The sequence below is a fragment of the Vigna radiata genome, chromosome 10, assembly GCF_000741045.1.
Source record: "Vigna radiata var. radiata cultivar VC1973A chromosome 10, Vradiata_ver6, whole genome shotgun sequence".
Classification (NCBI taxonomy): domain Eukaryota; kingdom Viridiplantae; phylum Streptophyta; class Magnoliopsida; order Fabales; family Fabaceae; genus Vigna; species Vigna radiata.
In genome coordinates, this window is record NC_028360.1 from 20977116 (window position 1) to 20991263 (window position 14148).

The following is a 14148-nucleotide window of genomic DNA, read 5'->3' on the forward strand; positions in this document are numbered from 1 at the left end:
ATTTTAATTTTGAACTTATGAATTATAGAATAAATATAATGGTTTAAATAAAATAATATAGTGTGAAAAATGTGAATTAAATAATTAATTATTTTTATGAATGAATATTCTAATTTATTTTTGTAAATGTGATTCTTGTAACTTCTAGATAAAAAAATAGAATAATAAATATAATAAATAAAAAGACAATTAAGCCAATTAATATACTCATAAATTACAAGGTTTTATATTAATGTTAATTTCTTAAAAGGTAAATAATTTAAGAAAATGTTTGAAAAAGATTAAAAAGATTTAAATAATTTAAATGCAGGTTTTTTCTAAGGAAAGTAAATCAAATCTATCCTTTTAATTAATTGATCTCGGAGTCAAATTTATTGAACCTATTTCTTTAGAAGTATAAATTCCATTTTTTTTATCCTCTAGGTATTATAATATGATTATTATTTTACGTTTCCAACTTAAAATTATTGTTATTGTTATTTAATATTTTTATAAAATATTAATTGTTTAATTACACTACTAGTTTTCTATCTTTGTTTGGAAATTCTTCTCCTAATTTATTTTTTTTCAATTATGTTTTTATTTTCTTAAAAAATCATTCAATTTAGTCATGTATTAGTTGATAGTATTTTATACTTATTTATTTATTTATTATTATTTAAGTAAAAAATAGCACATAGTTGTAATACTATGTAGTACCACATGCAAAAACAGAAACAAAAGTTAGAAACTCGGTCAAAATCAAAAGCTCGTTAGTAAAAATTATAAATAAAAGAACTTATTAGTTAAAATCATTAAATTGAAATGACAGTGAACTAACTCTCAACACAATGAAATCCTAGTTTCCTTTTTAATGCAGTAGAATTCACAGAACAATTATCAATCTCCACCGTATCTAGGAATTAAAATGAGAATTATANTGTTTACTAAGTTAGAATTCATCAAAAANTAGAATTACACTAAAATAATAGCTAAAATCACTATATTAACACATTTGCAAAATCAAATATTTTACTCTGTAAATCAAATCAAATAATTTTACTCTGTAAATCAAATGTCATAAAAACAAAAAATTAGACACTAAACACAACTTAATAAAAAAATACAATTAGCTGAGAAAGATCTGAAATTAATTTATTTTTCTCAATTGTCACCCTTAAAAACTCTGAATTATTTTAAATTTATTTATTTGTCTTGTGTTTACAAAACAGTAAAATGCATAGAAAACACCATAATTATTCACACCACTTTGAAAAAAAAAATAGTGAGAAACATGAATTGGACATTCTGGTGGGAAAAAATATAGTAAGTAAAATTAAGTATCATGGCAGATTGTATAAAATTAAGCACTAGTTGTATAAAATCATAGACATGACATGAGTACGAAGAAACAGTACTTAGTTAGACTTAAAAAGTACATAAACTTTAAAATTCTCGGCATCATAACCAATTAACTTCAGAGCTCGAGAATTCATAGTGTCAAACTTTAACTCTTTACATGATACATATAACCCTTCAAAAACTTAGCACCTTAGATGTGATGGTCTAAGAGCTCATTATGATTGTTAAAATCAGGCAAATCCAATAACCATCAACTTACAAGATCCCAATGTTGACACCCTAGATGATCTAACCTCCGTAGCCTATGTAGACATCCTAATCTCTAATTCTTTCAATTTTCCAATGTAATAGTGGTGTGTTAAGTATTGTTTGTGAGTGTCCAAATCTATTGTAATTTTTGTAACTTTTTATAGCATGAATTAAACTTAAAGAGTTAAACTTGTTCACCACATGATAGGTTCTTATTATTTTTTCTACAAAGTCCTCTCTATAAGGGAAGGTCCAAACATTATAATTAGAAGTTGTTTGCACACAGGTGACAACCATAAGTGATTTGTGTACTCACTACAAACAAAAGTGGTTTGTGCACTTGTGTAATAAACCAGCCACAACAAGGTGAACCAACGATGTGACAACCACTGGATGGCAGATAAAAGCAAAAGAAGAGCCACTCTTTGAAAATGGAATAGCACACCAGAAAACGACTCTTAGACTAGGATAACATGCAGGAATTGAATTATTATGTCAACAAAATATATGATATAAGAATAGTAATATAATCACATGCACAAAAAATAAAAGCAAAAAGAGAGCCACTCATTGAAAAATGGAATAGCACACCAGAAAACGACCCTTAGACTACTAGACTGACATGCAGGAACTGAAATATCATGTCAACAAAATATAGGATGTAAGAATAAAAATATAATCACAGCCACAAAAAATGAGTTGAGCATTTCCTTGGCCAATCAATGAATTCATTGGACAACTGTGACTTTTACATCAACATAACCAATCAATGAAATAAAGTCATTCTGATCAGTTTCAATTAAACCAAATTAAATCAAGCAGGTTTCATTTCTACTGAAAGATTCATGATAGAAAGAAACCAAGTAAAATTACCTGGATAAATTCCATCTTCATTTTTCATGAGGATTTCACACATGCTATAAAACACGATCTAGGATATTAAGGAGTGAAAACACTGCACAAATAAAAGAAACATAAGAATGAAAAAAATTAGGATAATAATTTCAACCAAAGAAAACATTTACCTAAAAAAAAACAACTCCCAAACTGACTTTGCACTAGGCATCTTTAGGAATGTCTGATGCAAATTCTTTGATAGTTAACGGAGGATATAATCTTTTTACTTCAATTTTCTGCATGAAATCAAAGGTTAAAATATTCAAAGGCAAGTTATTTGCAGAATAAAATAGAAAAATATGATTGGAGCAAACTCAATTTGTATTTTTTGGGGCCTTTCAGCTTCTCATCAAATTGTCCTTCATCCATAGCCTTTGCCAGTAAACTACAAGTCTCATAATTTTCCCCATAGATAAAAAGACAGGAAAAGAAAATTCAACATTAATTATCCCTAATGCATGCAAGCAAGAAGACAGTATTTAAAAATCAAAGTATGCAAACAACAATAATTGTGACATATCTCATTCATAGAGAGGACATCAAATTGCATACATCATACAAATCCTGAATGGCCCTAACATGAAGGTGGAAAATTCCATAACCCACATGTCCCAGGATATGAGGTGTTTCACTCTCTCTCTCTATATATAATGTCAATATAAGATAAACGTCAGACTTCAACATCTAGGTGTTTAACTCTCAACACAATACGCAAATTTACATTATCATAAACTTGAAAAACTTCTAATCACACCAATCCAATTAGAAAATACACTCAAGATCAATAGGACTTCAATTAAGGCTTGTAATGTAGCCTGTGTATAAGTGAGGTAAAAAGAGAGAAAAATCAAGGCTAAAATCAAAGAGAGATGTTATGAAAAACGAATGCATAAATCATTCACAAATGCATAAAATAAACAACACAAGTTCTGAAATGTAAATAAACAGGAATGCATCACACAATGTGTTAGATTCCAATTCAAGAAACCTAAACCCACTCACGTTAGCACACACAAAACACACCAGAACCTTCTGAATAACCTCTCATATTATTATTCACAACAAAGAATACAGTATATGTGGATGACAAGAGAGCCTAATCTCCTCCCTTACAGGAATGACCTGTACAAACTTCAATTCACCAAAAGTCACTTCTAAATGGAATACCCAACTTATTTATACTATCCTTACCCGCTCCTCCTAACTGCTCAGATAGTTAGGCTAACTAACTCTCTTCCTCCTTTCATACACATGTAACTTCCTAACATTACCCCCCTCCTCCTCAACAACCTTGTCCCCAAGGTTGAATTCAGGATATTGATCCTGAATAGTTGCCACATCTTCCCATGTTGCGCCATCTCTGCCACCTTCTTGCCACTGGATCAGAACCTGTTGTATTACTTCTCCCCCACGCCAATTTCAAACCTGACCATGAGCGGTCCCTCGCTTTATCTTTCCAAACTTTAAACCAGTAACTCGCACTACCTTCCATGTTGATATAGGCGAGCTCCACCTTGTCCTCCTCCACTACCTTCTGGATGTCGAAGAAGTGTTTTGCCCGATTAATCCAACTGTGCGGTTCCATTCCCTCAAACGGCGGTAAGTCTACCCGTTTCCGCCAATTCTGCTGAATGCCCCCTTGATTACGTTTCTCCTCATTATCGTTCATTGAACTACTGCTTCCGTCAGAACCTCCCTTTCGATCCGGCAGGTCGGACCAAATGTTAGATTCCAATTCAAGAAACCTAAACCCACTCACGCTAGCACACACAAACACACCAGAACCTTCTGAATAACCTCTCGTATTATTATTCACAGCAAAGAATACAGTATATGTGGATAACAAGAGAGCCTAATCTCCCCCCTTATAGGAATGACTTGTACAAACTTCAATTCACCAAAAGTCCCTTCTAAATGGAATATCCAACTTATTTATACTATCCTTACCCGCTCCTCCTAGCTGCTTAGGCTAACTAACTCTCTTCATCCTTTCATACACATGTAACTTCCTAACACAATGAAAGAAATTGTAAAATCTTGTAAAAACTTGTTCAAAACTCACATTTCATGTAAAAACTATTCAACTCTATTGAAAGAAATTGTAAAATCTAGCTAGAAACTATCAACTCAAATTAGAAACTCAAAAAATCAATCACAATGAAGAACTAAAGTAGTAGACAAGTAATCATGCAAAACCTGTAAAACTCAACTAAGAACATCAATGTATCGACCTAAAAGTTTGAAACTATAAAAGAAAGTTAAGAAAAGTGGATAGAAACTCTCACTATCTAACAACAACATATAACTAAGAATTTGATAATCAAATCTGAAACAGAATATTTACTACAATATTTTTGTTACCCGGAAAAATAAACCAGAATAGATCTATGAAAAAGTTACTCATGCACTCAAGGCAAAGATCTGGAGTACAAAACACCTATTCTTCTATATTGAAGAGCTTTCTTGCTTGAATTCAAGAAAAATATGAAGAAAATAGATTGAGATCATTTAAAAAAGGTAGGTATGATATAACCAAGAGTGTTTATATCAACATAAGATGCAACTTCTGACTCGTAATACTAGGTCAAACACAAGCACTTTCCCATTCAAGCAATTGGCCACTAGCTCGAATCCAACCCATAAACCCAACATATATTCATACACCTCATGACCCTTGGGGAATAGCATCCCCTCCCACCACAGAAATTAAATAACACAAATAGCCTTAATTTCCCTGTTCAGATGGATTACGGAATCAATAGTGACATTATAACGCCTGATAAGGCCACCTTTCAGCCTGCTATTAGGTCTGCAACTGCCATTGTACCAAATCATCCTGCTACAACAACTCACATAGTGGGCAGGGGCCACTTTGCACTAGACACCACTATGGCTTGAGAGAAATTAACTATAAACACAAAAATTAACTATTCTTATGCATAAGCTAATCTTATACAAATTTGATTAAACTATAAACACAAAAACTAACCAAATTATTACCTTCAACTTTTCATGAGCTTCTTTCACAGTCTTTCCATCCTTTTTCTTTCTCCAATTATATCCATATTTTCTAAAGTACCTCAAAGCCTTTCTATCAAATAGAAAAAGTGTACCACCTAAAATTATGAAGTAAAATTCAAAGCTTTTATGTCTTCGTAAACTCAAATTAATGATAGGAATATGATTAGAAGGTAAAAGATAGAGTGAAAATAACAAGTTATAAGAAAACAACAAAATACTAATAATAACATCCTAAATCCTAATGAATTGTGAGGATTATGCGATAAGTACACAATGTGCTTTTTTGATACCAAGCTTCACGAATTTTTTTTTTTAATAATGTGCCTTCATTCCTTAAACTGAAATAAAAGATCTATTGGAACATGAATACATTAAGTTCAGATAATGAAAAATTAAAAAACTTCATACAGTTTTAAAAATAATTAAATTCAGTTAAATGAACTCAAGAAGGAGAATACTTCAATTTTGAAAAACATTGTTCAACACCCAGAATGATATGATTCATTCAGGCCAAAATGTTCATAAACACCAAGTTGCACCAAATAAGTCAAGGAAAATCAGCTTGTGAAACCTTCTTGGGCAATTCATCTAATCCATATATCAAAAGTATAAACTGGTTCAAATTAATATTAAGTAACATAGATAATGGCATGTTAGCAATAAATGCTTTTGGGCCATTGATTCAAGAGTCAACGCTGCTAAGTCTAAGTTTCTTAAGTTTAAGGTTAAGCTTAGGCTAAACTCACTTGCCAAGATGCTACAACTAGGACTGTGAATTCTTCAAAGGGTAATATGTATATAGTATTATCTCCATGATTGGAATAAAGGAAAATTATTATACTCTTAATTCAAATTGTATTTTCCAAATTTCATATAATAAAATAGGTTGTTACAGTTACAAACTAACAAATTTCCAACATAGAATAAATAGCTATTTTTGCATGTTTATTGCATAAAGGAGTAAGCAAAATTGTAATACCAGTTTGGGTAAAAATAGAAAAGCAAAAGGCCAACCGAAAAGGTCACAAACATAAAAGATAGTAGTAAAACCAGATTCAAGGGGGTCTCAACTTACTAACCAGACCAACAGCACTTGCTTTTGCATGCTCAAATTCCTTGTGAAGAAAGAGACAAATAATTACAATTCTTTTTTTTTTATATATTATTTTTATTCAAAAGGCCTAAAAAGACCATTAAAGAAGGAATAAGCTGCAGAACAAAACCAAAATGTTTAAAGAATAAAAGTGGATACAGAACCAGATATATCAACAAACCAATGGATTCAGAACAATCCTCATGCTGGGTTGAATGTATTTCAACAAAACTCTTAGAATGCCAGACAATTTCTGACCAGTTGGACTTAAAGGATCGAGACAAGCATCAATGTGAAACCTAGAATTTTCATTATGTAGAAAGATAGCATTGCACAAATCAACAATATTAAACTATTAAAATTGTATAATTAAATGATATATATGTTTACTTCTCAACCTTGATATTACTCTTATCATAAGAGAAAGAGAAATACTATGTGTACTACGAAGTGAAAAAGAGAAAGGAGAGAAAAGTATTACATGTTTATTAGTGATATCATAGAGATAGATATGGAGGAAAAAGTAGTGTCCTATGCTACTAAAAATTATTGTAAGAATATCTATTTATCATAATCCATACATTATAATGGTTGCTCCATACACGGTATGAATTTAGTAAAAAAAAGAATCAGGGCACCAAAACAATGATAGGAATATTGTACAAATAAACTGATGGTAAGAAATTAAATTACAAGGTTCACTAGTGACTACGGTACTCATTTAATCACTATACTATGGATACTTCATTGGGACTGAAATCTTATCAAACCTGTATGCTACTGGATCATAGGGGTGAAAAATATTGAATAACTGCTAGCAGGCTGGCATCTCTTCTCTTATATTTTCCTGCTCCCAATATTCTTGTCATTTACCTGAAACAAACAAGAAAGAATACATAGCTATCAACCTAGATGCATATGATTAAAAACTGGATGTCATTATGACTGGCACTAGTAATCATAACTTTTTTCCCTGATAAAATCACAGAAAGTGTTTTAACATTAATTTAATAAAGCCAAACAAAATTGAATGGAGATTGTTAGTACAAAAGAACACACAGCAAAAGTTGATCAGTGTTAGAATACATGACAAAATTTCAATAATATAGCAGCAACTGTATCTTACAATTAATTTGAATATATCTTAGGTTACATCTCAAGATTAGTCCCTATATTTCTTTACCAAATGATTCATTAATCAGTTAGAATTATGATCTAGCATTAGCATAAATAAAGGCCAATTTTATATGTTTTTGTATCACATTGGAAAACATCATACGTTATGAACCTCGCCAAGAGATTCCAATATTAAAGGTGTATTATACAAGGAGGCAAATGAACCAACGAGATGCAATGGGTGACTGGTAACTGGAAAATCCAGTTAGTAAAGGAGGTGGTAAGAGTAGTTAGAGAGGTCTACTTGGAAAATTTGAGAGTTGAGGAGAGGGACTTATAAACATAATTTTCTCTGGAAAATTTTAGATCCAAATAACCTGTTTTCACAATGGTAGTAGAAGGGGTTTCCCTTGGCAAAGAGGAATAACAGAATCTCTCTGGTTATCTTCCCCTTCATATGTTTATCATGATCTTCATATCATATCAAGACAACATTAACATTTACTTTTAACTAAAAAGCTAAAACAAATTTCAAGCCTATATAATAGCTTTTCTCTGCAACAACATCTTGATTCTTTTATTAATAGTTCCATCCCCTAGTTGTCGCACAACACAAAAGGATCCTTATACTTGTGTTATTGTCAAGAATCACTGACTCCATACACGCTAACACCCAACAAGTTTTGATAAGTACTCAATTAGCAATGGACACTCACGGCGACCGATTTTTCGTGCGTTAGCTAAACCAGAATCGCAAAACAAACATAATTGAGAAGGAAACCGGAAACCGGAAACAACGTCAACCAAACAGACATAGATCTGAAATTAAAACAAGAAAGGCAAAGAAAAGAGAAAAATAAGAGATAAGAGAGAGGAAACTTGCAAGGCGTTGACGAAGCTCTTGCTGCGCTCCATGGAGGCGTCGTCGTAGGTCACGGGGGAGTTGAACGGTCGGCGGTTGGGCGCTCAAACTCCATTGCTGCAACGGAAACGCACGCTGAGAAGAAACGCGACGAATGAAATTGCGGAAGAAAATACAGACAGACTAGGTATGCAGCGCCACTGGTGAACGGTGCTGTGATTAGTGCATGAGAAAGGAAAACTCGAAGAGAAAGAGGAAAAGGAGATGCTCCGAGGTGGTGTGTGATGTGTAAGTGGGCGCTTTTCGAAGTTAAGCGAAATGTATATTTAATGCAATGTCACGATGTTAATTGCCGCCAACGGTTCCCTCCACAAATCATTAAACGTGAAAAGACATCATTGTCCCGTCAGTCACGCAAAAAAATTAAACACGTGTGTATTTTGCGTAAATGAAAAGGATAACTAGTAAAAATAAATTACCGAACCGGACCGGATCAGACCTGACCGGATTAGATTACAATGGACCCGACCCGACCCGAATGGATCAAACCGCATCGAACCGGACCGGATCAAATCATACCTGACCGGATTGAACCACATTGGACCAAATCTGACTGGACCGAATCAGTCCCGTCGGCCCGACCGGACCCGACAGGATCGGACCGCAACAGAGTGGACCAGATCAGACCGAACCCAACCCAACCTAAAACAATTGAACCCAATCCAAACCAACCGAACCCAACCCAGCCGAACCCAACCCAACCCAACCCAATCCAACCCAAACCAATAAAACCGAACCCAAATGAACCGAACCGAATTTAAACAAACCTAACCCAACCCAGCTCAACCCAATCGAAATGAACCCTACCGAATTCAAGCCATCCAAACCTAAACGAACTGAGTCGAACCCAATCGAACCAATCAGAACCGAACCGCTCCTAACCGAACCGGACCGCACTGCACCGCACGCACCGTACCGCACAGCACCGCATCGAATTGAACCAAATCGAACAAAACCAACCAAACCCAATCCAACCTCGAACCCCACCAAACCTAAATCCCCATCGAACGCAACTCAACCCCGAACCCCACCAAACAGAACTAAACCCAAACAAACCCAACCCAACTGAACCCGATCGAACGTAACCCCAAACTAAGCCAACCCAACTGAACCCAACCAAACCCAATTGAATTCAACCCAATCGAACCATCCCAACCAAACCTAAGTTAACCCAACCGAATCCAACGCAACCCAACCCAACCAACCCGAACCCAACGCAACCCAACCCAACCCAACCTAACTGAACCCAACCCAACCCAACGCAACCTAATCGAACCTAACCGAATCCAATCCAACCCAAACCAACCTAACGCAACCCAACCCAACACAACCCAACCCAATCGAACCCAACACCGAACCCAACGCAACCCAACCTCGAACCCCACCGCACCCAGCCCAACCCAACCAAATGGAAACCAACCCTGAACCCAACCCAACCCCAAACCTAACCCAACACCAAACCCAACCCAACCCGATCGAACCCAACCAAATTGAACCCAACCCAACCCAACCTAACCCGACGACACCCTACCCAACCGAACCCAACCGAACCCCACCCAACCCAACCGAACCCAACCCAATCCCAACCCTACCCAACCTAACCTCGAACCCCACCGCACCTGACCGAATCAAAACCAACCCCGAAGCCAACCCAACCCAACCCAACCCAATCCAACTTAACCCAACCGAATTGAACCTAACCCCAAACCGAACCGAACCGAATTGAACCTAACCGAACCCCACCCAACCCAACCAAACCCAACCTAATCCAACCCAACCGAACCAAACCCAACCGAACCCAACCCAACCTAACCTAACCCAACCGAATCGAACCTAACCCTAAACTGAACTTAACTCAACCGAACCCAACCCTACCCAACCCAACCAAACCCAACCTAAGCAAACCCAATTAAACCCAAGTAAACACATTATATATATATATATATATATATATATATATATATATATAATGAATACATGTTCATTTTTATGAATATAACAGTAGTGAAATGGTTTGAAATATTAAATAAGATGTTATAATATTTTAAATAACTTTAAAGAATGTTTTTTTATTAGATTGTTTCTAACCAAATAGTGATGACTTGATTATAATTTATACCAAATGTTATAATTAAAAAATATAATTTGTTTATTTTTTATATTACATTTTAATATTTTGATTATACCACATCAATGTGATATTCAAGTTCAATTTCCCAACTACATTTTTTCAATGTTTATGTTATTATGCATTTTTATTATTTTATGCGTTTGGATCAATCTCTACATTTAAGTTGAATTTAAAAAATAAAATCAAAGTTATTTATCTTTGTAAATAAAAGATTAAATCTAGTAAAAAATGTAAAAATAAAAAGTTCACAGCTAATTAATTTCATAAAATTTAAAACACATGTTAAATAAATAATCATTTAATAAAGAAATAACAGTTCATAATTCTAACGGCTTGATTCGCAATTATGTTAAAATGTACATGACATCAACATTTAAGTTGAATTTAAAAATTCAGATTAAAATGATTTACTTCTGTAAATAAAGATTAAAATTATAAAAAAATATAAAAAATAAAATATTCATGGTTAATTATTTTCATAAAATCTAAAACACATAATAAATGATCATTTATTAAAACAAATGACTGTTTATAATTCTAACAGCCTAATTCCCAATTATGTAAAAACACAATATACTCCGTGGTGTACTAAAGAAATATTATTACAGATATACTTATGTCCATTAGTATTCTACCTTTTTTAAATTTAAATAACACCCTAACCCAAACGCTATGGTTGGGCGGATGCCGGTTTTTGACTTCTTTTCCTTTTCTTTTAACTTTGTTATTCTATCTCTGATTCCTTCCATGCTTTTCAAACAAACAAAGCACAAAGACCTCTTTTCAAACCAACGAAGCACAAAGATCACTTTCTACTGATTAGTGCGATTTGGAACCCTACCTCTAGTGTTTTTCAGGTTTGTTGCCTTCAGCTTATTTTTGCTATTCCATTTGGTCTTGTTTTTTCAAGAAAAAATTAATGCGGAAATGGAAGCTCTTCGATCTCGTGTTTCCAGTTTTGTTTTGATCAAAGTGAAGTTTCGGAACCGCATGTAGTTTCTTTTAGTTTGAATCTTGTGATCTTTTGTTTGTAGCCTGGAGTTTTGTTTATGATATTTTAAAACCAACGAAACACACTTTCTATTAATCAGGGCGCGATCCAGCTTATTTTCAACTCGGAACCCTATATCTAGGGTTTTTCAGGTTTGTTGCCTTCGCATATTTTTGAACCATTCGTTCTTGTTTTTCCAAGAAAAAATTAATGCGGAGATGGAAGCTCGTCTTTCCTTTGCTATGGTTGTAATTTGTTGAGTTGAGAATTAAAATGTAAAATAAGTAAAATAATTCTAGAGGACTTTAATACAAGAGTAAATGATAATTGGAGTAACCTAGACACAATATAATCATGATAATTGGAGTAACCTAGACACAATATAATAATGATAATTAGAGTAACCTAGACACAATATAATCATGATAATTAGAGTAACCCTACACACAATATAATCATGATAATTAGAGTAACCTAGACACAATATAATCATGATAATTAGAGTAATCTAGACACAATATAATCATGATAATTAGAGTAACCTTAGACACAATATAATCATAATAAATAGGATAAATATCCTAACAGTTGTATAGTCGCATTTCATATGTTTTACTGAACTTGGAAGAGAATTTGGCTTGTTGTGGATTGTTTACTGGTGCTACTGATTTGATAGTATATGCAGAGGTTGAAGTAGATCCACTTGTTCCAGTAAGTCTTCTCATCATTTCCTAATTGATGTCAGGAATTCAATTCCCATTACTTGTAGAAAAATAATATATTATGTTTAAATTGCTGATTGTTTTGATTTGTACTTACATTTTCCCTGCACTAATGGTTTCTGTTTTTTACATTTGTGAATTATTAACGTTAACATGTATGTTTTCATTTTATATTAATAGAAGATGTCTCGAGCTGAGGAACTTTGGGAGCGGTTAGTCCGTGCTGCATTGAGAAGGGAAAGGACGGGTGAAGATGCATATGGACAACCGGTTGGTGGAATTGCTGGAAATGTACCATATGCCCTAGCTAAAAATAGGGATATTGATGAAATTTTGAGAGTTGCTGACGAAATTCAAGATGATGATCCCAGTGTCTCAAGAGTATGTATCTTTGTCTCATCTTGCTTCATTTCCCACATATATTTTTATCAATTTAATAATTTTCTTTCCAATATTTAACTAATAAGTTATCTGGCATTGAAAGTATTGTCTGCAATTCTGCATAATGTTGTGTCAAGAAAACAAGGAAAAAGAGAATAAAAACAAGAACTTGTCATTATTTCTTATTTATTAAATAAAGTAAATTATGCTTAAAATTAGTTTATAATATATAGTTTTCTTTGCTGGACATTATGTTCCTACAAAGGAAAGTTGGAGAGATAAGAATAATGATGGCTTGAATTAGAAAAACAAGAAAGAAGGGGAAAATGTTGAACCCACATGTTTGGTTTAATATAATTATTTTCTTTAATAACATGAGTAGAATCAATGGAGATTCACACCAAAGGAGAGAAATGATAGATGGGTATATTTGGAATTAGTGAATTATTTCCTTAAATTTTTTGTTTCCTATCTACATGAGTTTAGTACGAAACCTTTTCACCGGCCTTAGTTTTGTCTTTATTTTGCTCTTCATCCAACTTTCTTCAATGCTCTTTTGATACCGTGTGACTATAAGGATTTGGGTGTTTGTGTAGGACACCCTTAAAGATGCTACCATTCCATTCTAATGTAAACAGAAAATGATTGCATATTGTGTCCCAGTATTTACATTGATTACATTTATCATTAACTGGCAATGCTACTTTCTTTGCCACATCATATCATCGTTTTTTGAGTCATTAGAAGTTCTACTGTTTCATACTCTCTCTCAAGTTTCTTATTTGGTATAATAAGATTAGAAATTGTTAAACCTGAAAGGTTAAAAATGAAAAAATCCCTTTGTTCACATATTTTTATTAAAAAAATCCTATATGTACTCTACAACACTAAATAATTCTTATTTGTCTGCAGTATGTGAGCATGCATATTCTTTATCTCAAAATTTGGACCCTAACAGTGAAGGCCGAGGTGTGTTACAATTCAAGACTGGTTTGATGTCTGTCATCAAGGTTGGATCAAAGTTACTGGTTTGATCTCAAAATCTTAGTCTAGGTTTTTTTAAAATAAAAAAAGTTGCGCTTGGGATACTTGACTTGTGCATATCGGTATGTTTTTTTTGTCTGTGATTCTGTGGTGGTGCTTGATTGACATGCCAAAATTTTGTTGTATGGCCTCAGTTACAGACCTTTTGGAAAGTTCATATAATTTGACTCTGTTTTTGTTTATTGCATGACTTGTCTTTGAATTTTCTGTAAACTTTACCTAACCGATATGTTCACAATT

The 14148-nt window shown here is 33.5% G+C and overlaps 1 protein-coding gene and 1 long non-coding RNA gene across 18 annotated transcripts in view; one reads left to right on the forward strand and one right to left on the reverse strand.

The window, feature by feature from the left end:
* LOC106776071 overlaps positions 1 to 7469 on the reverse strand; it is a 19293-nt gene extending 11824 nt beyond the window's left edge. For 2 of the 8 annotated variants that reach the window (XR_002670003.1, XR_002670001.1), the window contains exons 1-4: positions 7372 to 7469; positions 6588 to 6623; positions 2616 to 5603; positions 2464 to 2545 (exon numbers count right to left, since the gene is read on the reverse strand). This is a non-coding gene — a long non-coding RNA (uncharacterized LOC106776071). The remainder of the gene's footprint in view (positions 1 to 2463; positions 2546 to 2615; positions 5604 to 6587; positions 6624 to 7371) is intronic. The other 6 variants (XR_002670002.1, XR_002670004.1, XR_002670005.1 and 3 more) reach the window with 6 other exon arrangements.
* Positions 7470 to 11428: 3959 nt separating this feature from the next.
* LOC106775554 (callose synthase 9-like) overlaps positions 11429 to 14148 on the forward strand; it is an 8067-nt gene continuing 5347 nt past the window's right edge. The window contains exons 1-4 of one of the 10 annotated variants that reach the window (XM_022787156.1): positions 11429 to 11627; positions 11805 to 11913; positions 12664 to 12864; positions 13777 to 13874. The gene's annotated coding sequence lies outside the window, so the exon portion shown is untranslated. The other 9 variants (XM_022787151.1, XM_022787157.1, XM_022787155.1 and 6 more) reach the window with 9 other exon arrangements.